Here is a 23457-nt window from a genome sequence, read left to right as displayed (position 1 = left end):
AATACTGTGATGTAAAAAGCGATATATGAGAGGAATACAATGTTAGACTTTCTCAGATAGAAATAAATACAGCTACACATAGAAGGAAATGTTAGAATTACATATACACATAGTCATTTGAAGAACAATAAGAGTTAAAATATTTTATGAGAAAGGAATTACAAAAAAAAGAGGAAGAAGACATTTTAAGCAACTAAATTACCATATCCAGCACAAGTGTTTAGAAATGATAGGCTGTGAATAACAAATTTCTGATTGATCAACAGACGGAAGAGGCTGATGCGAAATAGTGTTCCCCAGAGTCATGTGATGCAGATACACGACACAGGGATTGGAAGGTCCAGTTTTCCGATGAAGACAACAGACAGAACACAGCTAAGGCCGTGTCGTTAAAATTCAAAAGAAGATTTCACTAACACTCTCTAAAGTGATATTAGTATAGAGGAGGCCCGACATTCCATGCTTAAAGATAATGATGGATTGTGAATAGGAAATGCCCCTGCTAAATTAAGTGTATGTTTTTTTCTTTCTTTCTTCACAGCTGCTCGAGGGCGGACAGAAGCAGTGCTGACGATTCCAAACTCCAACGAGGGAACAATTGACTGTTAAAAGTCTGGGTGTAGTATCACTAAGCGTTTTGTCAATTCCGGTCTGCACCAAATAACTCTGCCAGTATGAGTGATTTTTAACTCAAGGTTGTAAAAATAGGGTGAAATACAGAGAAACTTGCTTTCCAAACGGTAACATTTGAGTGTATGAGAGCGAGTGTGAATGATTGATATAGAGCAGATTCACCAACTTTGATAGGAGCAATTAGAAAAAAAGAAGAAAAAAAGATAACGAAAATGAGAGTTGACAATTAGTCTATTTCATTAACCCATAGTATAATAAATAGAAGCAATATAAAAATGGCCAACAGTAGTCAGGCCAATGGTGGGGGCATGCCGATAACTTCTGCAGACATTTCATTGACCAAATTGAGAAGTGACGTTAACCTGATTGATTTGAATATGACTGATTCCCCTCATGAGACGAGCGTGACGGAGGGACTGGAAATAATGTCTTTAACTCCAACACAGGGGGTCTTTGGGGAGAGAGAACCAGAGACAACTGTATTACCCAAGCCGATCCACGCTGGAGTGTCCATTGCAGGTGACTGCAATTTACAGACCACCAGTGTCCCTTGCCCAGGTTCCCCCCACCCCCAACATCAACACCAAACTGAGAGGCGTGGCCAGGGGACGAGGAGCCAGTCAGCAAGGGTCAGGGTGGTGTGAAGGTCGTGCGGAAATCTCGGACATACATCTAGGGACTGTGACCAAGAATATCGACCCCGAGGAGGAGAGTATCGTCCTCAACCCAGAGGAGGAGGTCCGCGATGGAATAACAGACGAAGAGGCGGACACGGGCAAAACCAGGGTCGGTATCAAGAACAGTGTCCACAGCCCGCAAGTCCCCCCGGTCCAGAACCCCCTCAGCACCAGAGTCAAGATAAGAGGCGGGGCCCGGAGATGGGAAGTCAGACCGCCAGCGCTGAGATGGGGGGAGAGGCGTCGACCTATAGACAACAGAGAGCGTTTATAGCAGCGTTCGAACGACATGAGGCAGTTCGAAGGCTGGAGCAAGAACTGGCGAGAAAGAATGTACTGCTAGATGGTACAGTGATTGAGGTCATGCTTCGGGCGTCGGAGTTAGGCCGCCGTGATCAAGCAATGCCCTGTGCCCCGTTGCCCAGACAGGGAGCGGGGCCTCGACAGGGTGCTGAGAGCCTCGGGCGGGGTAGGTTTCCAGACCCCTCCCGATAGCAGGCTCAAAGGACGGTGGCTGAATGAGAAAGGCATGTGGTTTTCTCCCCAGAACAGGCTCAAGGGGGGCGAGACCAGGAAGGGACTGTCAGAGGTGAGAGCCATGGAGGTAATGGCAGAGAGCAAGGACAGACACTGGGCCCGATGAACCCAGGGCCATCCGATTACAGGCGGGGGGCCCACAGGGTCCCACAACCGAGGAAACAAGGACAGGTTTGCTGGATCTGTGGACTGATAGGTCATTTTCAAAGGTCATGTCTGCAGAGGCCGCCGGCCGAATAAAGAATATAGATAGGTATTAAAAATAAAAATGATAAATAAAAAAAATATATACTACTGATTAGAATAAAAAAAATATATAGAGGGGTTAGGTGATTAGGTTATGAGTGGAAGTTACTAAAATGGATGTGCGACTAACATGGAGTGATGAAGTAACTGACTGATGCATGGGCTACTCGTACTAACAAGAACATCAAATCAAATATTCCCAGTAGGGAAATGTACCAATCATGGATTTTCCTTTTTGCTACAGTGTTTCTGATCAACTCTTGCTGTGGCAGTAAGGAAAACATAAGAGAGAATGGTATGGTGGACGATTTTGATGTCTCCCACCTGTGCAGCCTGGCCAAGCTGCACAGATGGGAGAGAGAGAAAAATTGTCACCGCAATGGCTTTTGTGGTCATGTGGGCTCTGAACTAGGTTAAACAGTTAATATTAGATATTTAATATTAGACAGTGAAATTATGTGACACTGCGTCTGCTAGTGATCAGTACTAATTATCCATGCTTGATCAATAATCAGTTTGGTCAAAGGGTGGACTGCATGATTATGAAATTAAGAAGACCTATAGTCTTTCCTAGGTTTTAAGATATTGATAGACTAACATCAAGAATCATGAATAATAGATATAGGCGTTTATTTTTATTTCTGCTTATTTTTCTTTCCTAGTGTTTTACAAGCAATTCCTGCCTTAGGCCGGAAGTTTTCATTTTGTTTATTCTTTTGATTTTTTCATTTTGTTTCTTAGTATATACGGGGGTGGTTACGCCCCTAGATGATAGGTTAATTTTGTTTCTAGAAGTGAGTTGAAAAAGTGATGCTCACCAATTTTGTTTATTGTTTTAAACTTTCAATTGTTGTTTTGGGATGTTTTTCTTTTGTTTCTTTTCTCAATTTTTTTCTTAGGAACCTGACAGGCTGGGAGGAATCTCGACACGGCAGGGCTGGTAGTATATGTCCATATAGTGGGCTGAGAACAATGTGAATGGACTAGAGCTGGTTCATGGTTTTGTTCTCCGCCCATTAAGAATCCAGGTCTAGGATCTGGGGGTTGTGTCGCGATTGGAGGAGTGTTGGAAAACATGATTCTCTGTACATTGATAAGCTCAGTAGGTTTTGGTCGCCATTGGCCAAATAGCCTTTGTGTAGGGTGTGGACATGTGAAATTGATAATTGGCTTGTGGGGGACTCTGACGGCTTGTTAGAGGCTGGCGGAGCGTGTGAAAGTTGTGTTTAAAGCGGACTGTGATTTGTTGCCGTGCGTGTAGGACTACTGGAGGGGGGGTCTCGTCAGTACTGGCTGTCCGGGCCCCGAGGCAGCTGTCCAGAAACAGAGGTATGATGTTTAGAATGTTATTCCACATCAAAGGGTGGTGGGGATATACTGTTTTGACAGCATAATATAATGAGAGCCATGTGAATTTTTCTGAATTTTGAATATTAACGATCTAGAAGCCATGGAATATATAGATAAATGATTTGGAAAAGAAAAGAAAGTTGTCAAACTCAGACCAGTAAAGAGTGTCTGAGGGAGGAAAAATATGGATTCTCAATCAATTGTTGTGATAGAAGTAACCTGCGTTGTCCACCGAAGCGATATATACTCACTGCAGGATACGAATGGGAGATTGGGGAGTCAGCAGTCATCAGAGTGTGGTACGAGGAAGACCAAGGACTCCATCGGTACTGTTGATCCAGGACACTGGCTAGTGTCTACCCAGCGGTTCCATGGGGAACCACAACACTGCGGGTACCAAGAGATCCAGGAGAAGCCTAACTCTCAAGCGTTGAGAGTTCCGGCCAACGCAGTGACCGAATCTTGAGGCTTCGGAGGGGAACGAGAGAGGCCAAACGACAGGCAATCTACGAGGAGACAGGCTGCAAGGCCTCATCAACTGCTCCGGCTGTCAACAGACAGGCTGCAAGGTCTTAGCAATTGACCGGGTGTCATCAAGCGAAGGGGTGGAGCCCCTATCGCCCCTATCAACGACCAGGCGGAGGGTGGGGAGAATCAAACCTCTTCCACTATTCCGAGGGTCGACGGGGGTTGAGTCAGCGACGACTGTAGGAGACAACACAACCTCCTCAACAGCCGTGCCAGCGCCAGAGGGGAGGTCTCATCACCCCACCTGAGATAGACGCAACTGACATCCGAGGGAAGAGCTCCTGGTTCAACTGAACAGGCCATACAGCAGGGGGTCATGCCCCGATTTGAGTGACAGCACGAGGCACGAGGCCTCGACAGAAGAAGGGGAGGGATCGGAAGTCAACTGGCTTTCTGATTCTACCTCCCTGTTTTGAAGCCAAGAGTTGGTGGTAGCTTTAAGAGTGAGATCAGCAGTCTTGATCTGCACCGTCTCTGAGAAATGAGGAGGGGGTGGCCAGGTCAATCCAGAAAACATTGACCCCCCTCTCCCTGTTCCAAGTCAGAATTTGACACCCCCAAGGGAAACCAGTGGAAATTGATCCTTGTACGAAAAATAGCGTCAAAGACTGCACACAGTGAATGAAAATGGACTAAAAATAAAGATGTTTGAGTGGTTATAATTATACATAAGAAAGAGATGTAGAAAAAGAATGTTTTTTTGGTTTTTTATGTGATTTTGCTAAGGTTAAAAGGTTATGGTATCTGTACGGTGTACGAACAGTTTGATTGAGAGAATATTAACAGATATGTGGGGATATATAATCCCCAACGGGGGACTGTGGTGGAATTCTCTGTTCAAAACTGTCCAATTATTATGGAAATCTGCTATGTTAAAGTGTTGGGCAGATTCACCATTAGGATAATCTCTGGTCAGGGCCGATACTGGGGGGGTCTGTCTTTCTGGGGAACCACAGGTGGGCAAACAGGAAACCTTTTAGATTTAAATACAGGCTTAAAATGACCAAACTTCCCCCTTGCCGGTAAACATTCGAACAAAAGGCTTTTTGGAGCCCCCAGCCAAATGGTTGGAAGTAGCTGGGGGAGGATGAGGCAAGCGTCCGAGATTCTATTTCAACCATTGATAAAATCTTCCTTGAATAGATTTACATACAGTTGTCACAATACAGTGGGGGCAATAGGCCGTTTGGTCATTTAGGACATCTAGCAAAAGCTCATTCTCTAAACAGACTCCCCGGCCTAGTGCCAACACCCAGCTTTTGTCTATATTCAAAAACCGGTTTTCCCAACATAGAGGTGACTAGCCGGCCCTATAATGGGGGGGGGAAAACTCCTCTGGTTCACAAAGAACATGGAGGAAAATACATTTGGACAAAAACAGAGTTAAAGTAATATTAGACATTTATACTCTACCAGACAATAACAGAATAATATAGATTAAGTAGAAAGTTTATGGCCAGTTGGACACTGAATTAGATAACAAGGTGGGTTAGAATAAGGGCAAACTAACTTCAAAAATATGCAGTAACTAACTATAGGATCAGTAATAACTGTAAAACCATAACATAGAATATAGATTCTCTTGTATCTGGTTAAAGAGGAAATATGTTTGTGTTTCAGAATGAGATGAAACAATGTGGTCTCTGTGGTGTTATCATAGTTTAGACCATCTATGTGGGCCGGGTCTATTGGTATGACGAACAGGAAGTAAGGTGGGTGCCCGGCCAATAGGAATGGGGCTGGGGACTATGTATAGGAGGGGAGTTCAAGGTAACGGGAGAGTTAACTGACGTGATTGCGATGGTAAATAAATTACCAGATCAGTTCACAGTTGTGGTCTCACGTTATTCCAAGAATACGCGACATGGTGTCAGAAGTGCTGTGAAACAGATCAAACGGTCTACCTCGGAGGTGGAATAAAGAGGCTTCATGAGTGACAAGGAGGAGAAAGAGCAGCCAGGTAGAAGCGGAGGTAGCATCATGGCTAACGTACCTGCGGCTACTTTCAACATCCAACCGCCTGAGCCCTTTGATTTCTCCAAGCCGCTCGAGTGGACTAAATGGATCAGGAGATTCGAGAGGTTCCGTCAGGCAAGCAATTTAACTGCAAACTCAGAAGAAAATCAGGTAAACACGTTGATTTACTGTATGGGAGATGAAGCGGATGATGTTTTGAGAGGCTTGAATCTCAGTGCTACAGACCAGCTGGAATACGGTAAAGTGCGAGATGGCTTTCAGTCTTTCTTTGTTGTGAAAAAGAACATTGTGTATGAACGTGCACGTTTTAACATGCGCAAGCAGGAAGCAAACGAGACTGTGGATGCATTTATTACTTCACTGTATGGATTAGCAGAGCACTGCAATTATGGGACGTTGCATGATGAGCTAATTAGGGACAGGATCGTAGTGGGACTGGCTAACACACATCTCTCAGAACGCATGCAGATGGAGAAAAATCTAGACCTGGAAAAAGCCATTAACATGGCTAGACAATCAGAAGAGATTAAAAAACAGCAACACACACTGAGGAGCGATGCCGGTTGTGTAAGACTCATGGATAGTGTTAGCTCTATGGACAGAGTGTTTAAAGGCAGGCAGCAGTATGACAAGCCTAGTTTCACCAAAAATAAGAGTTATGGAGCACACAGCAGCCAGAGTAAAAATCAAAACAGCTCACAGTGTTACAAATGTGGGGGCGGACCCCATCCTAAACACGAGTGCCCTGCAAATGAGGTCAGGTGCCATTCCTGTGGGAAAATGGGTCACTACCAGCGTGTGTGCCGTGCTGGTAAGGCTGTGCATGGTATTGAGGAAGAAGAGGAAAGGGGCTATTTTCTTGGCTCTGTGACATCTGAGCAAGAGGCATGGACTGCTGAGATAGGCATAATGGGGAAAAGCATCGTTTTCAAATTGGACACCGGAGCGGATGTTACGGCTGTGTCACAGACAATGTTTAACAGTATATTTTCCCATGCACAGCAGCCTCTTCTCCAGAAAGCAGAGAGACCCTTATTGGGTCCAGGACGGGTTCCGTTGGATGTGTCGGGTTTCGCCAGACTGCAGCTGAGAAAGGGAGCCAAACATACCACGGAGAAAGTCTATGTGGTCAAAAATCTGAGTACGCCATTGCTCGGGTTGCCAGCCATAATAGCCCTGGGCCTGCAAAGCTATGCAGTGGGCTGGGTATGGTACGTAGATCATATCACATTAAGATTACACCCAATGCTGTGCCGATTTCCTTGAAAACCCCCAGGAGAATTCCACTGCCGTTGGTGGGGAAGGTCAAGGAAGAGCTCCAACGCATGGAAAGGCTGGGTGTTATCAGCCGCGTGAAGGAGCCGACCGCCTGGTGCGCCGGCATGGTGGTCGTACCCAAGAAAGAGACAGAGAAGGTGCGTTTATGTGTGGACTTGACAGGCTTGAATGAGTATGTGTGCCGTGAAAAGTACATTTTACCGTCAGTAGAGCAGAATCTCGGGACACTTGCGGGAGCGAAGATATTCAGCAAATTGGATGCCAACATGGGCTTCTGGCAGATTCCACTCACGAAGGAATCAGCCAAGTACACCACGTTCATTACACCCTTTGGCCGATTCCACTTTAACCGTCTTCCATTTGGAATCGCCTCAGCACCTGAACACTTCCAGTGCATGATGGCGGAGGTCATAGAGGGGCTAGAAGGGGTGGTCTGCCACATTGATGATCTATTAGTGTGGGGGTGGGACCAGGAAGAGCATGATGCTCGACTCCATGCTGTGCTACAAAGAGTGGAAAAAGCTGGCCTCACCCTGAATGTGGACAAATGTGAGTTCTCCAAGAGTGAAATGCTTTTCCTGGGTCACATCATCACATCGGAGGGCATCCGCCCTGACCCGAGGAAGACAGAGGCCATCACAGAGTTGGCGGAGCCTACGAACGTTACTGAATTGAGGAGTTTTCTCGGCATGGTCAATCAGCTGGGAAAGTTCATCCCTCAGCTGGCCGAGACTGATAAGCCGCTTCGGGACCTCCTCTCAAAGAGAAATTGTTGGGTCTGGGACGTGGACCAGGCTATGGCGTTTGAAGCGCTGAAGAAGGCACTGTGTTCTGCTCCTGTGCTGGCTATGTATGACCCGAACAGAGACACTAAAGTGTCAGCTGATGCATCATCATATGGATTGGGAGGCGTTCTTCTCCAGAGAGAGGAGGAGGGATGGAAGCCTGTGGCGTATGCATCACGCTCGCTCAATCCAACTGAGCAGCGTTACGCGCAGGTAGAGAAGGAGGCGCTAGCCCTCACATGGGCCTGTGAAAGGTTCCGGGATTACCTCATAGGGAAACATTTCTGCCTGGAGACCGACCACAAACCCCTACTCAGTCTACTTGGAGCCCAAGCACTGGATCTGCTGCCGCCAAGAATCCAGCGCTTCAGAATGAGGCTCATGCGCTACTCATACTCCATTGTGCATGTACCAGGAAAGTCACTTTGGACAGCAGACATGCTGTCGCGTGCACCTGTGGAGTCACGTATGTCTGCAGGAGATAAAGAGCTGATGGAGAGCACCAACTTATACGTGGACTTTGTTCTCGAGAGTCTACCTGTCAGTGCCTCATACGTGGAAAACCTGAAAGAACAGCTGAAAGCTGACAGTGTTTGCTCACGTATTATAACACTGTGCACAGAAGGATGGCCAGCGCATGTAAAAGAGGAACCGCTGTTGAAAAACTACTGGCCAGAGCGAGATACACTCACAGTGGAAGATGGACTACTGTTGAAAGGAGCACGGCTTGTAATACCAGCAACAATGCAAAATGATGTGCTGGCCAAAATACATGAGGGACACCAAGGCGTGGTGAAATGTAAAGCGCGCGCGCATCAGTCCGTGTGGTGGCCAGGACTCGGGCAGCAAATAAATAGCATGGTACTCAACTGCAGGACATGTATACAAGAGCGCCATAACCACAGAGAGCCACTCATGGTGTCTGAACGCCCTGAAAGACCATGGCAGAAGTTGGGGGCAGATCTGTTTGTCTTGGGAAGCAAGACATACCTGCTCGTTGTCGACTACTTCTCCAGGTATGTTGAGATTGCACTATTATCTCACACCAGGTCCACCGACATCATCGTTCACCTCAGCTCAATCTTCGCCCGCCATGGCATTCCAGAGGTCCTGATGTCAGATAATGGGCCACAGTTTGCTGGACAGGCCTTCGCGTCCTTTGCAGCTACATATGGATTCAGGCATGTCACCAGCAGCCCGAGGTTTCCCCAAAGTAATGGCGAAGCGGAACGCGCAGTCCAGACAGTAAAAAATCTGCTGAAAAAGGCTGGAGATCCTTATCTGGCTCTACTCGCCTACAGAGCCACACCTCTCCAGAGTGGTTACAGCCCGGCTCAACTTCTCATGGGCCGACGTCTCCGCACCACTGTGCCGACCATTCCCTCCCAGCTGGTTCCTGCGCTGCCGGACTGCAGTGCGTTCGCTCGGAAGGAGGAGAAGAGAGGCGCGGCGGATGCTGAAACTTACAACAAACGTCACCGTGCCAAAGCTCTCAGTGACTTGTCACCAGGAGAACAAGTATGGGTCACTGACGCTGAAGAGTCTGGGACAGTGCTCCAGAAACACTCCACTCCAAGGTCATACTTGGTGGATCTACCTCAGGGGGTGGTGAGACGCAACCGCCTGCACCTGATACCTCTTCAGACATTTGAGCAGGACAGAGGTTCCCCACTACAGCACCAAACGCCAGAGCCAACTCTTGAGCAGGCTGAGCCAACTTCTGAGCAGGCTCCCATGTCACCGGGTGTGGTATCCCAAGCCGCACCTAAAGGGACTCTCACTCTCAAAACCCGGTCTGGGAGAACTGTAGTGAAACCTAATAGGCTTGACCTGTGAACTGGGGGGGGAAAGGGGATCTGAAATGGTTTAATAAAAAAAAAAAAAAAAAAAGGCACAAATGTATAAGACAAATTAAATGTATGTAAATATGGTATGTAGAATGTAAATGGTATAGTCTAGTATAAGGCACTATGAATAATAATGTTTGGTTAACAGGGTTAAACAGGGACAGACTTTTCTACACAAGAGGCAGAATAATCCTCTAAGGTTTGAGGAGACAAAGGCAGTCTACCCTTTTGTTCTCAAGAAAGGGGAGATGTGGTGTTATCATAGTTTAGACCATCTATGTGGGCCGGGTCTATTGGTATGACGAACAGGAAGTAAGGTGGGTGCCCGGCCAATAGGAATGGGGCTGGGGACTATGTATAGGAGGGGAGTTCAAGGTAACGGGAGAGTTAACTGACGTGATTGCGATGGTAAATAAATGACCAGATCAGTTCACAGTTGTGGTCTCACGTTATTCCAAGAATACGCGACAGTCTCTAGGTTAAAGAGTCTTGGTAAATCATGGGGGAACATATTATTAATGAAAGCTAAATATAAACTGTTTGTAGCTATTTAATTTAAGCCAGAAAAACTGTTTAAGACTTAAATCCCCAGTATATTAAGACTATTTTTACCTAGTTTTTAAAACAGTCAAACGAGAACTATTGGGCTTAAGGGCCACCTCCTTTTCAAATACTCTGTGAATGCTCGCGATTGGGTGGAAATCCTATGCGTGAGGTCACTTGGTGACGTCACGCCCAGGGTTTCTCGCTCATGGATAAAATGGGGAGGTAGAAGGACACACAAAAACGGAACCAACACAGGAACACACCCACCTTTTCACACAGAGGACGGCGCGAGCAGAGGAGAACACGGAGAACAAGCTTTTGGAACGAGAACAGAATCTTTTGTTGTCAGCCAGACAACAAAGAACATCAACAACTCAACAACTAACATTCTTTAATCTACTTTCTTAGTCTAATATTGAGGGCAAGCGGCATAGTGCTTCCGGTACCTTAATATTACAGCATGTTCATTTTAATTGAACCAGAACCATTGTGATTTCACATATTAACTTTTAATTAAAAACAGATGCTGGTACAATTTCTCCTCTTTTTCTCCTGCATAGCCGCCGTGAAACAAGGCCAGAGTTATGGTCTTTTGAAAGTACAAGGGCTTTTAGGACGGACAATTCACAACGCAGAGTGCTGGTTCTGATCTCATCAGAACAGAATATAGACCCTTGGTGACTTCAGGACTTAACAAAAAAGTTCAGAAATGAGTGGAGGGGCAGTGTTTTAAGAAGATTTCACTCTGTCCCCAAACACCGCTTGCCTCTCTACTTATGATGGTGAGTAGCCTGTGGAGGAATTTTGTTTGCTTTTTTATGCACCTTATTTTTGTCAGTTCAGTTCAGTTTGTCAGTGAATTCAGAAGTGTTGAATAAATGGAGACTTTTCAAAGATATAGAATAGAATAGAATAGAAATGTATTATCCTGAGGGAAATTTGACACTGCAAATCACTCAACATTAAACATTTAGACAGAACAAGTCACAAATAAGAATAACAAAACAAATGGCTTAAGAATAGAATAAAATGAAATAGAATAAGAATAGAATAAAAGATACAGTAAATAAATACAGTAGAAATATACTGAAGTCTACAGTAGGTTTAATATTGCACAGTGCTGTTTAAAAAGTAAGAGTCCAGGAAGATGGTAACTGTCACTCTGTGCTCAGTGATGCAGTGAGGCACAGTGATGCATTGTATAGTCTGATGGCTGTCGGAATGAAGGACTTCCTGTGCCGTTCAGTGCTGTATTTATGGAGTGTGAGCCTATAACATGCTCCTCCTGTCAGCCAAGTCTGTGTATAGTGGGTGGGAGGGGTTTTCCCTGATGGCCTGGAGCTTAGCAAGGTTCCTCCTCTCCGCCACCCTCGCTAGAGTCCAGCTCCACCGCAACCACGCTACTGGCCTTCTTGACCATCTTATCCAGCCTGTTTGTGTCCCCTGCTCTCAGTCCGCTGCCCAGCAGGTCTGTTATATATATATCTGTTCAGTCTGTTTTTGTATAAGTGAAAGTTCTTAAGATAGAGAGAAATTAGATTTTTCAATTGCCTCTCTGCTGTTTAGTTCAGCACCGTGGGCAGCGCCAAGCAAGCCACAGTGCCGCTGTCCCAGCTGAAACGTATAAAAGGGAACCTGTGTTGAAAAACCATTGTGCCCCCCCGAGAAAATTGTATGCCCCCCCACTAATTTGTTTCTGCAGCCTGGTCTGCGTGAAAGGCAAGCGGTGTAGCTTCTGGTGGACTGGCTTAATTGTAGGGTACATTTTTACACAATGCACAAAGCCTTTTGCACAGCCAAATGCCGTAGGAGCTGTGACAGTAGTAGCCATCACAGGAGCAGGTGTAGACGGCGTAGGAGCGGAGGAGGGGAGGACAGTAGTTCCACTAATGCAGAGGTGGAGTGCAGTCAACAGGTCCATTCCCAGTAGGGGAGTTCCTTTATCCACGACGTAAAATGTAGCAGGGACCGTGACATTGTCTCTTCTCACCTGAGCCTGTAAGCACCCCATGACAGGTATGCTAGCATTGGTGTACGACACCAGCCGAACAGTAGGTGCAGATAGGGTAGTTTCACTGAAGTATTTCTCATAAGTAGACAGTGGCATTATGGATACTGTTGAACCTGTGTCCACAACCAGTCTCAATTCTTGAGCCTGGGTAGTAGGTGTGTGTACATGCACATTGCATACAATCATTTCCACTGTACTCACTGAGTGTGTTTTAGCACGGCAGACACGAGCAAAATGTCCTGTTTTCTGGCATAATTTGCAAGTCACTTTAACTGCTGGACATTGTGAAGAGTTCGCCAGGTGGTTCCCCGAACCACATCGGTAGCAAGAGCGAGTGGAAGCAGAATCAGTAGCATCAGCAGGTTCAGCTGGACGGTAGCGCTGCCAGTCCCGTTTCTTGAAAGTATTCTGAGACCGCGGCATCACGGCCTGTACTGGAGCCGCACGCTTGGTACTCATAGCTTTAGCATGGAGTACAGCCGCTTCAAACTGCGTAGCTAGATTGATAGCCTTGTCCAGCATCAAACCTGGTTCAAGCAGTAGACGTTCCCTTATCCGGGCTAGCTACATGTTCAATCAACTGATCCCGGAGATTTTCCTCAGTTTTATTATCAAAGTCACATGTGGTAACTAGGTCACGTAAAGCAACAACGTATTGTGCAATGCTTTCATGCAGTGCTTGTGCACGCTTTCTGAACGTGTGTCGCTCGACTACTACGTTGATTCTTGGAGTAAAATGTGCATTCAACACTGCCACCGCGTCAGCCACGGAATCACCTGTATTTGGCAATGTGTAGAAAATCTGCTGACCCTCGGTACCAAGGCAATGTAGAAGGGTAGCTCTCTTCCGAGCCTCGGACCAACCGTTTCCAGTCGCATTTATTACCAGCATGTAATTCTCGAACATCTGGTGCCAAGTCTTAAACGGCATGGTAGGTTCTCCAGGGAAGGGTAAAAAAAAAAAACGTCGGAGAAGCTTGTAGATGTAGATTAGCCATTTCGCCTGCAGTAAAAACGTCCGTAAAAAAATTCCCCGGTTCAACTTCACTCGTCGCCAATTGTTATGTAGTACGTACGTAGTATTTTGTATGTAGGTAGGTGTAGTAATAAGACTCAGGAAGCAGGTTACTCTTTTAGCCTTTTAGTCAAGCAGGTTAGCATGGTAGGTTACAGCAGGGTACATTCTGTCCTATTCTCCTTCTGCATGTTCACTTCTTCTGCACACTTCAGCTGTAGGCATAACAGGGCATTGTATCAACTACGCCCCATAGTGGAGAATCTTGGGAAGTACATCTTCAACATGCATTACAGAACACAACATCTTGTTTTTTCTGGATCTTCAATGTAGTTTTCTGCTAACCTGAAGCTATGCCTGTAGCATGTAGCACGGAATACATTTTGGCACGCGGATTTCAGTGTGCAGTAAAGGAACATATGATCAGCCAATGGACATATCGATCTACCAGATGGCGATCGATAACTGGGAAATCCTTTTTGCAGTCCAACCGGTCACAGGTAAGATTGATTTAACGTTAATTTCAGCTTGGTCGGGCCTTGCTTTGATAGCCATCCACCCGGTCAGCGAATGAGGCTACTGAGGCTAATGCCGTTATTGGTCATCAATAATCAGAAACGATGTCCCCCACCCCCCCCCCCCTTTCATGCATTCATGGTGGACCATCATATCGATCATATGCAGTTTGACTTTTAACTCTAGCTTCTCTATAGCCGAAAAGCCATTGGATTTAACGTTACTAGCTTAGCGCCTTATATCTCGCCTTCCAGGAAATATACCAGCCCAAATCCCATATAACGCTTATATTCAAGACGCTATAAAATGGGAACGTATAGATGAAAAAAATAAATCTTTAAGCCATTTTGAAGGGACGGTTTATGGTCTCAATTGACAATGAGAATGGACAGATAGCAATACTATAAAGTATAGATTTAGCTCTACAAACAGCCTCACAAACTATGCAAGTCTGTTTTGAAATGCTGGCCGTCTAGAGTGATATTAGACGCCCCCAAATGGCCCCGAATGTGTTAAGCAAGTGTGGTAACATTGACTGTGTATTTCATAACTAATATGTGTGAATAATTAGAGAAGCATAATGCAAAAGCCAGGTGTACCTATTCAACAGCAGAATGGATTTTCAGTGCTAAAGTAAGGAGCTGATACTGGTGTTACAGAGACGACCACTCAACCCCCACTCGTGACTGAGTACTGTATGTTAATGTGGTGATAACACCCCACTGGGTGCAGAGGGCAGACCAGCCCAGACTTGTTAAGAGCAGAATGTATTTACAGGATGTTAGACATGGAAACTAATTCACAAACAAGATCTATTAATCAACTGTTTAGTATCAAAATGTAAGCAAAAGAGTAAAACTGTGATAATACTGGAAGAGTGTAATTCATAATACACTAGAGATATTTGGGTAAAATGTTTAAATAGGAGATGCCTCTGTGGAAGAACACCGCGGCCCAAAAGGAGGGGGGCCACCTGAAGACCCCCGCTGTTGATATACTGGAAGAAGACACCGACGAGGAAATCAGGGGGGGGCGGACCGCCTCCCAGAAGACAAATCTAATTGGACCAAAACGTACTACTGGACTGTTATTATTGGTGGATATTAGGGTATATAACAGAGAGCGCAGTGTTTGAGAGACAGGCCAGAAACCCCCAGGGGTTTCTGTGTCTCTCAACCGATCCACCCATCCAGAGACTACTGTGAGCTGATTGCATTTCATGTGAGTAAATACATGGGAAACACCATTTGTTGTTTAAGTTTAGTGTAATCCTTAATATCTGAAACCAGGTTTACTCATGTGTAATGCTCAGTAAGACTCTCTATTTCATTGATGTTAACATGACTACTGGTTTATGTACAGACTGGGTTTGATGTGCAAACCTTATTAATCCTTTGTACAACATGTGTTGATGTACTATGAAATAATCCTTGTATGTGAAAAGCAACCTTCTAATTCACTCTGAGCCCTTTGGCAAAATAAATCAGAATTGAGTTGAACTATAATTCCTTTTTGTCTGGCCTGCACAGTTTATTTCTCCACCCAGTAGAGAAAGACCATTGTATCATTATGACCTTCTTCCTTTTCCAGATAGCAACCTCATTGTACTGCAAATAACCTTAGATATTGATTGATAATATACAACACAAGGATTTAAAAGCTTCGACAGAGCAGGCGCCCCTGACGATGGCAGGTAATTTATTCCACAGGTAGGGAGCGCGGTAGGCAAAGGCTCTGTGGCCGGTGGATATCTTTTTAACCCTAGGAATCGATAGAAGCCCCGCATTTTGTGAGCACAGAGCACGAGCGGGTGAGTATCATGAGATGAGATCAGATAGATAGAGCGGTGTGAGCCCATTTACAATTTTGTAAATGAGGAGTAGCACTTTAAAGTCAGATCTGGCTTGAATAGGAAGCCAGTGTAGGGAGGACAAGACTGGTGTGATCTGATAACATTTTCTAGTTTTAGTTAGTATCCGTGCAGCCGCATTTTGCACGAGTTGAGGATTTTTGATGCTTGAATTATAGATATGATGTATAAAGACATCTGGATAATGACGTATACTTATGAGAAGGCTGTGAGTGTCCATATGTGTGTTGATTGATTGATTGAAAACTTTATTAACAGATTGCAGAATGGGTACAATACAGTACAGCCCAATACAACAACTGCTAAGAGGATGAAGACAACTACTTTCGTCTTGTTTACATAAGGGTCCTCCATTTTCAATTCATCAAGACATTTAGAGACATACAAATATACGGTACTATGTAAGAAAGAGAAACATTTTAATCAGAAGGGGAATAAAATGTACATTAGAGGGGGTTGGGGGAGTGGGGGGGTGATTTTGACATTTACCGGGGCCAGTTTCTAATTGCAGCCACCCGTAGGTGCTCTTTGAGAGCGGTTTTGAAGGAGGGTAGGGATTCACATTCCTTTAGGGCTGTGGGTAGGGCATTCCACATTATTGTGGCATAGTTGCGAAACGTGTTTAGTCCCTTGTTTGAGCCGAATCTGGATTGAACGTGATTTATGGAACTCCCTCTGGTGTTGTGGTCATGGACTTCACTGTACATGGGTATCTTTGTGGTGTAGTGTATCTTGTAGACCAGGCCCATTGCAAGTTGCTGTACTCTGTCGTCTACTCTAAGCCATCCTAAATTGTCAAAATGGGCAAGGGTGAGGTGGATTTTAGGAGTAAGGCCAAGCAGTAGCCTGACCAGTTTGTTCTGTGATGTTTGTAGCCTTGTTTTTAGGGCCTTTGAGATGCTTTGGTACCATGAGGTGCAAGCATAGTCGTAGAAACCTTGAATGAGTGCTCCTGTTAGAGTCTTCAAGGTATTCTTATTTACCAGAGAGGAGATCCTGTACAAAAATCTTGTTTGTTGATTGGTGTACAAGTTGAAGGTTATGTGTAGAGAGAGATAAAGCAAGAGAGGTAGTGTCACGATCGGAGCTCGAGTCTGCCAGATGAGGAGCAATCAGTGCGGCTGCAAGAGATCACCTCATCAAGCGTTCCCTACTTCAACTGGCAGATCCCGTCAACCGACGTCGCAGTGTTAAACTGCCTACCGAGGTACGACGACGCTACCTGAAGACCAGCTGTAACTACCCCTGTTTATGCTTTCCCTAACCTTCTGTTTCTTGTGCCCCAGGACTTCGCTCGAGCGCCCTTCCACCCTGACGTCTCGAGCCCCAGCGTCCTTCCACCCTGACGTCTCGAGCCAAGCAAAGAGGACTCCTGCTCGCTCTCAAGTGCACGACCTGTGTCCTCTCTCTCTCGCTGCCGACAGCTGCACTGAAGTGCACCTGCTCTCATTCTCCCCCCCCCCCTCAAGAACATTATAACCTCCGTGTTGTTCACATTCCTGTTTCACATTCCTGTTATACTCTGCTTGGTTGGGAAGAATAATTAAAGAACCCTAAAACCGCTCCATTCTCTCCTCCTGTGTTTTGCTATTGGGCTCCGCAAGAACCCCATCCTCACAGGTAGTGTGTTTGTGGATGTCTGTGTGTGTTAGAAAGAGAGAGAGAGAAAGAAAGAGAGAGAGAGAGAGAGAGAGAGAGAGAGAGAGAGAGAGAGAGAGAGAGAGAGAGAGAGAGAGAGAGAGAGAGAGAGACAAGTGTGTTGGTACATTTCCCAAATAAACCTCTGTAAATCACTGTCAACTTGCAAAGCATCAATAATGATAGATCTGACCTCAGCTAACCTAATTATTTATATTATTATTAATCTTAATTGGACACAGTGACTGTCCCTGGATCTGATGATCTGTGATGTGGGACACATGGCAAGCTCCATACATGACCCCTATGGAGGTTTCACCACATCTCATATAAATGCAAATAGACGGCTGCAAGTATGTTTTCACCAGAGAAGCATGACTGGGTCATCCTGAGCATGATATTCAGTTTAATTTGTTGGGGGTATTCAGTTGTATTCAATTGCAATTATTTTCAGACACTTTACACGCAGAGTGCATTAGTACTCTGCAGGTTTGTTCAAAAGACTGGGGTCAGGAGGACCCAGAAGTCAAGTCAAGTCAAATGTATTTGTGTAGCCCAAAATCACAACGAGTTGCCTCGATGGGCTTCACAGATCAACAAGTAACATCACAATTAGTGGTGGGACTCGATTAAAAATAGTAATCGAATTAATTCGAGACTTTATAGTTATTTAATCTAAATGAATCACATTTTAATTGCATATCAATATTTGATGCGAAAAGCAAAGATTTTCCATTCAAATAATTGAATCAATAATCAATGAATATACATTTTACATATGTTTAAGCAGCAAAATCCTGTATTAGCTACTACACAGACCAACAGATCAATGCAAGTTTTAACAAAGTGCAGCAATTTTAAGGAATAATATATATATAGCGCAAAGGACCTTTTGTAAACTCAAGCACTTTCGAGGTAAAAGTAAAACGCAGTACTTTCAAGTACGTTCCAGAACAGTTGACCATTGAAAAAAAACTCTTGATTGATCTAAATTTCTCTCTTTTTTATGAACAAACCAGACTAAGAAAAAAGGTAATTTGCTATTTATTATACTGTATACTTATAGCACATGCATGAGTCTGGTGTCCTTTGATAGGTAACATTCTTACACAATAAAGAAAATTTGTTTTACTTTGAATTCTTTCTGTAGTTAATTAACACTTTGATCGCCATGGTTAAATTCATAATTTACCATCCCTAGCCAGCTCTATTTGTCTATGGAGAAGTTCCCCTTCTTTGCAGGGCTATAACTTTTTAAATTCTATTGCTAAATTGACATTATTATGGCCCATTCAATGTCCTATATCCATTGTTCAGGGTGTAGCAACGTTATACTTTTTCATTCACATATTCATACTAAAATATGGTCAAATTTTTCATCATATTGCAACACCGTTTTTTGCGACGTTCACAGAAAGGTAGAGAAACTAACTGCGTTCTCTTTTATGGCAATAACGTTCAGGTTTGTGGGAGATAATCCCAAAAAATAAGAGAAATAAAAAAGTAAATCCAGAAGTCAGATGATTGACAGGGGCTGGTGTGAGCTGGGTAGGGTCGTTTTTCTAAATTTGAAAGCCCTGAGTCTCTTCCTTCAAAAGATAATACTCACTTTTGGATGTGCCACTTCCTCCTGTCAATATGCGCCGGTTTCCGACTCAATGCCCTGAGATTTCTATAATCTTATATTTCACTAATAACAGTTAAAATAATTGGTAAACAAACGTAATGCTGAAAATATACACTTTTACTGTATATCTCGGACTTAAGAGGTTAACCCTGTGAGGCCCAAATTAAAAAGACATTAGCAACTTCAGAGGCCAGAGGGTGGGACATATAAACACATTTACTATCAAATAGCATTGTGAGGCTGAACAACAGGACCAATTGACTATACATGTGCTTAAAGGGGAACTATCTTATAAATGGCCTTTTTCAGTGTTTACCATTGTTTCTTAGCTATGTGGACTTATAATAGGATCTATGTCTCTAATTCTCATATTGGCGCATTCTTCCAATTCTCCTCTCACAATATTCACCCTCACTGAACTGAGTCATCTGAAAATGTGCATATCTGTGATGTCAGAAATTTCTCAGCTGCATAATAATGTGGCAGTTGATGTGGCAGTTGGCACCAGGCCACACAGTGGTTGGAGCCCAGCCTCAAAACGGCTTAAGATCTTGAGGTAGAAAAATGCGGTTTTTGAGTACTTGATTAGAAATACAAAACAATGCATTAAATTTTTTTGAAAAAAACCTAGGTGTTCCATAGACTCACAGGAATTGTGTAAAAGTGCCCAAATAGTGAAAGAAATAGTAAAATAGTTCCCCTTTAACATTTTTTAAATAAACATTATTTTTTAAATGGCTAAAAGTGATTTTGTAATTTTGCAACCGTGGGTCTCACAGGGTACTTTTAACCCTGTGAGGCCCAAATAAAAAAGACATTAGCAACTTCAGAGGCCAGAGGGTGAGACCTATAAACACATGAAGGGTGCCGTGACTGAAAAAAAAGGTTGAGAAATGCTGGTATATGGTGTGGCTCTTTGTGGTACCACAGTCATTTTTGTGGCCACCCCTGGTCTAAAGTATAAGTATGTTTTTATCGTTTTCTGCAGCTTTCTCCAGAACTTGATTTATAGCCCCAAATGCATTATATTGATGATCAAATACAGTTTGGTAGCGATCGGTGCCAGATGAAAAATTTCAACTGGAGGTACTTCTAGAAGTTACTACGTATCATCTGATATTGACCGGATGGGCGGGGGGTCGTTTATAATTCTGTGGGCAACGTTATATCATTCATCTAGGGTGGGTCATATGATCATCAGATCAGTTAGTATAGAAGACGTTAGAAAATAACGTTGAAACTCACCGTATCTTCCTCGCGCCGTTGGACGATCAGCTTGGAGTAGACAGTTTTCGATTATGGGATGTTGATTTAGATCAGTGGTTCTCAAACTTTTTACACCAAGTACCACCTGAGAACGTAGCTGGCTCTCCAAGTACCACCATATGACCGGCGTTAAAATACAGTCTATTCAGCTATGCACAGTTCACGCAGGAGGCAAATGTATTCCTAATACCATTATTTATTGTTAACTTTTGTCAGACACAGCCACAATGTACAAAGGGATAGCACTAGAACTAGCAAACGCTTCCACACAACTCATACAATGCAAGGGGCATTGAGAACATAATAACTAACATTCTCAAATGTACTTAATTCTCTCTCTATCTCTCTCTCTCTCACACAGCAAGCAATTGTCCGTCATTCTCTCTCTCACACACTCACACACTCACACACACACACACACACACACACACACACACACACACACACACACACACACATTTACATTTACATTTAGTCATTTAGCTGACGCTTTTATCCAAAGCGACTTACAAGTTCTGTGCGACAAGACAGCAAGAAGGGTATAACTCTATCAGCTGAGTAACAATGTTCGTCAAAGTGTTGCGTGTTACAGTGTAGGTTAGTTTATTAGGACAAGTGCATGACAGGTTAGTCAGGGTTAGATTTTTTTATTTTATTTTTTTTTATCATTTCAGATAATGGTTGAAGAAGTGAGTCTTTAGTCGACGGCGAAAGATTGGACGGGATTCGGCTGTCCTAACTGGGATGGGTAGTTCATTCCACCATTGTGGGGCAAGGACTGAGAATAGGCGGCTTCTCTTTGATGACCCTCCGGGAGCTTGGATAGGAGTAGATCTGAGGCGGCCAGAAGATGCAGAGCGTAGGGGTCTTGAGGGTGTGTAGTTAGAGACCATTGACCGGAGGTAGGCGGGAGCGGTTCCCTTTGCCGCACGGTATGCTAGGTCGAGGGCCTTGAAGCGGATACGTGCAGCAATGGGGAGCCAGTGCAGGTCCCTAAGAAGTGGGGTGACATGGGCCGACTTCGGTAGGTTTGAGATCAGGCGGGCCGCTGCGTTTTGAATGAGTTGAAGAACTCACACACACACACACACACACACACACACACACACACACACACACACACACACACACACACACACACTTAATTTCCTGCATTCTGGTGCAGGAATTTTTACCCTTTAAATGCCAGTGTTTGTGATGGGCATCACAAATTATTGTAAAAAAGAAAAGAAAACACATATTCAATACATTTTTGAATGTTTACCCTTTAAATGCCAGTTTGTGTGATGGCATCACAAATTATTGTTAAAAAAAACACAAAAAAAGTAAAATATTTTCAATATATCAAATGCAAAGTACATTTTTCTGGGGGGGATTATTACAGGCTAGGCATGTGTCAATGATTAGCAGCAACACAGATTTTGATGGATTTTTTGTAATGTCAGATTTAACACCAACTCTTTTCACTTTTTTACTTCATTTTTTATCTGACATTACAAAATCTAAAAATAAATGGTTATGATCAGGGCTGAAGTTGAATTAAAGATTTATGACTGTTTAGACTGCATTAGTCAAGTCAAGTCAAGTCAAGAGTTTTATTTGTCACGGCATACGAGTATACAATGAAATGCGGGTGGTCTTGCCCGCAACGATGTGCAATACAGTGGTACAACATATAATAGAATCCAATACAAAAAACATTGTGCAATAACAGGTAACAGGTAACATGGTGTGACATCTCGGTATCTGTACATAGTTATTTACAGGGCATATAGGACATGCTAGGTAGCTTTGGTAGTGCAATACACTGTTACTGTTGCTAATACTAATTTAAAGTGGCCTTTCCTTTTGGCAATAAGTGTGGGTGTGTGCGGCATGAGTGTGTGCCCGCTCATGTTAAAGTGTTAAAGTGGCTGCTAGTGTGTGAGCGTGCACAGCGTGCGTGTCGTGTGTGTGCTCATGTGTGCTTATGTGTGGATAGTTCAGTGTTCTGTGGTACTCAATGTTCATTGTTCAAGACTCTGATGGCCTGGGGGAAGAAGCTGAGCCTAAGCCTCTCTGTCCTAGTAGCTGGGGTTCGCAGGCGTCTGCCTGACCTCAGCAGCTGAAACAGGCTGTTATTGGGGTGGTGGGGGTCTTTCATTATTCTGCAGGCTCTGGATTTGCACCTCTTGTTGTATAGAACCTGCAGGGGAGGTAGTGCAATACCCGTGGTACGCTCGGCTGAGCGCACCACTCTCTGTAGGGCCTTCTTGTCCTGTGCAGTGATGCCAGTAACGCGTTACTAAGTAACGCGTTATTGTAATCTGATTACTTTTCCCCGAAAATAGTAATCTAACGCGTTAATCTTTAAAAGCCAGTAATCTGATTGCAGTTACTTGTCCAAGTGGCTGTGCGTTACTATTTCGTTACTATCTCATCATAAATTCATAATGCAGGCGGAATGCAGTATTTTATTTTGTTTTCGACAGTCAAAAATACATTTTGAGCTGTTTTTCTTATTTGGGAGTGACGTCGTGTGGCAGTGAAAGGGTTAAATACACAATGTGTCCCGCAGCGTGACTGGACCCTCTGTCTGTGAGTGATTCTGCTTTGGTCCAATCACATTCCCCATCCACAGTCTGCGAATCAGAGGCAGAGTAGGGCGGGTCTTCACAGCACGTCATGTGACATATGCGCCAATCGTGTGACAGCAGGGCTCCGTCGTTACAGCCTCGTCTGCAGCACGGAGAATTCCACCCCAAAACGCTCGTCTAAACGTAGCCTCAGTCCAGTGGCGGCCCGTGGATGCTTCGCCACTAGGGGCGCTATACCAAACATTTTGCAAACATGTACAGTACCACGCAACCGACTCATGGCAAGACGTGAGCGATTCGACTCACGCTCACGGCAATGAATCGGCTCTTATGAACGAGTCGCTCAGCTGTTACTACAACAACACACAACCAGTCAAATAAAGTATAGTCTAATTCACAACTTGAAACACAATATATAAATAGAAAAGTTAGAAACAAAACTCGCTCCGTCTCCAAACACGCAGATCTCTCCCTCTCTCCTTCTCTCTCTCACACACAGCGCGACGTGGAATCAATTCGTTACACAATCAGACC

This window comes from Notolepis coatsorum (genome assembly GCF_963971535.1).
Source record: "Notolepis coatsorum genome assembly, chromosome: 5".
Classification (NCBI taxonomy): Eukaryota; Metazoa; Chordata; class Actinopteri; order Aulopiformes; family Paralepididae; genus Notolepis; species Notolepis coatsorum.
Note: the sequence above shows the minus strand (reverse complement) of the source record.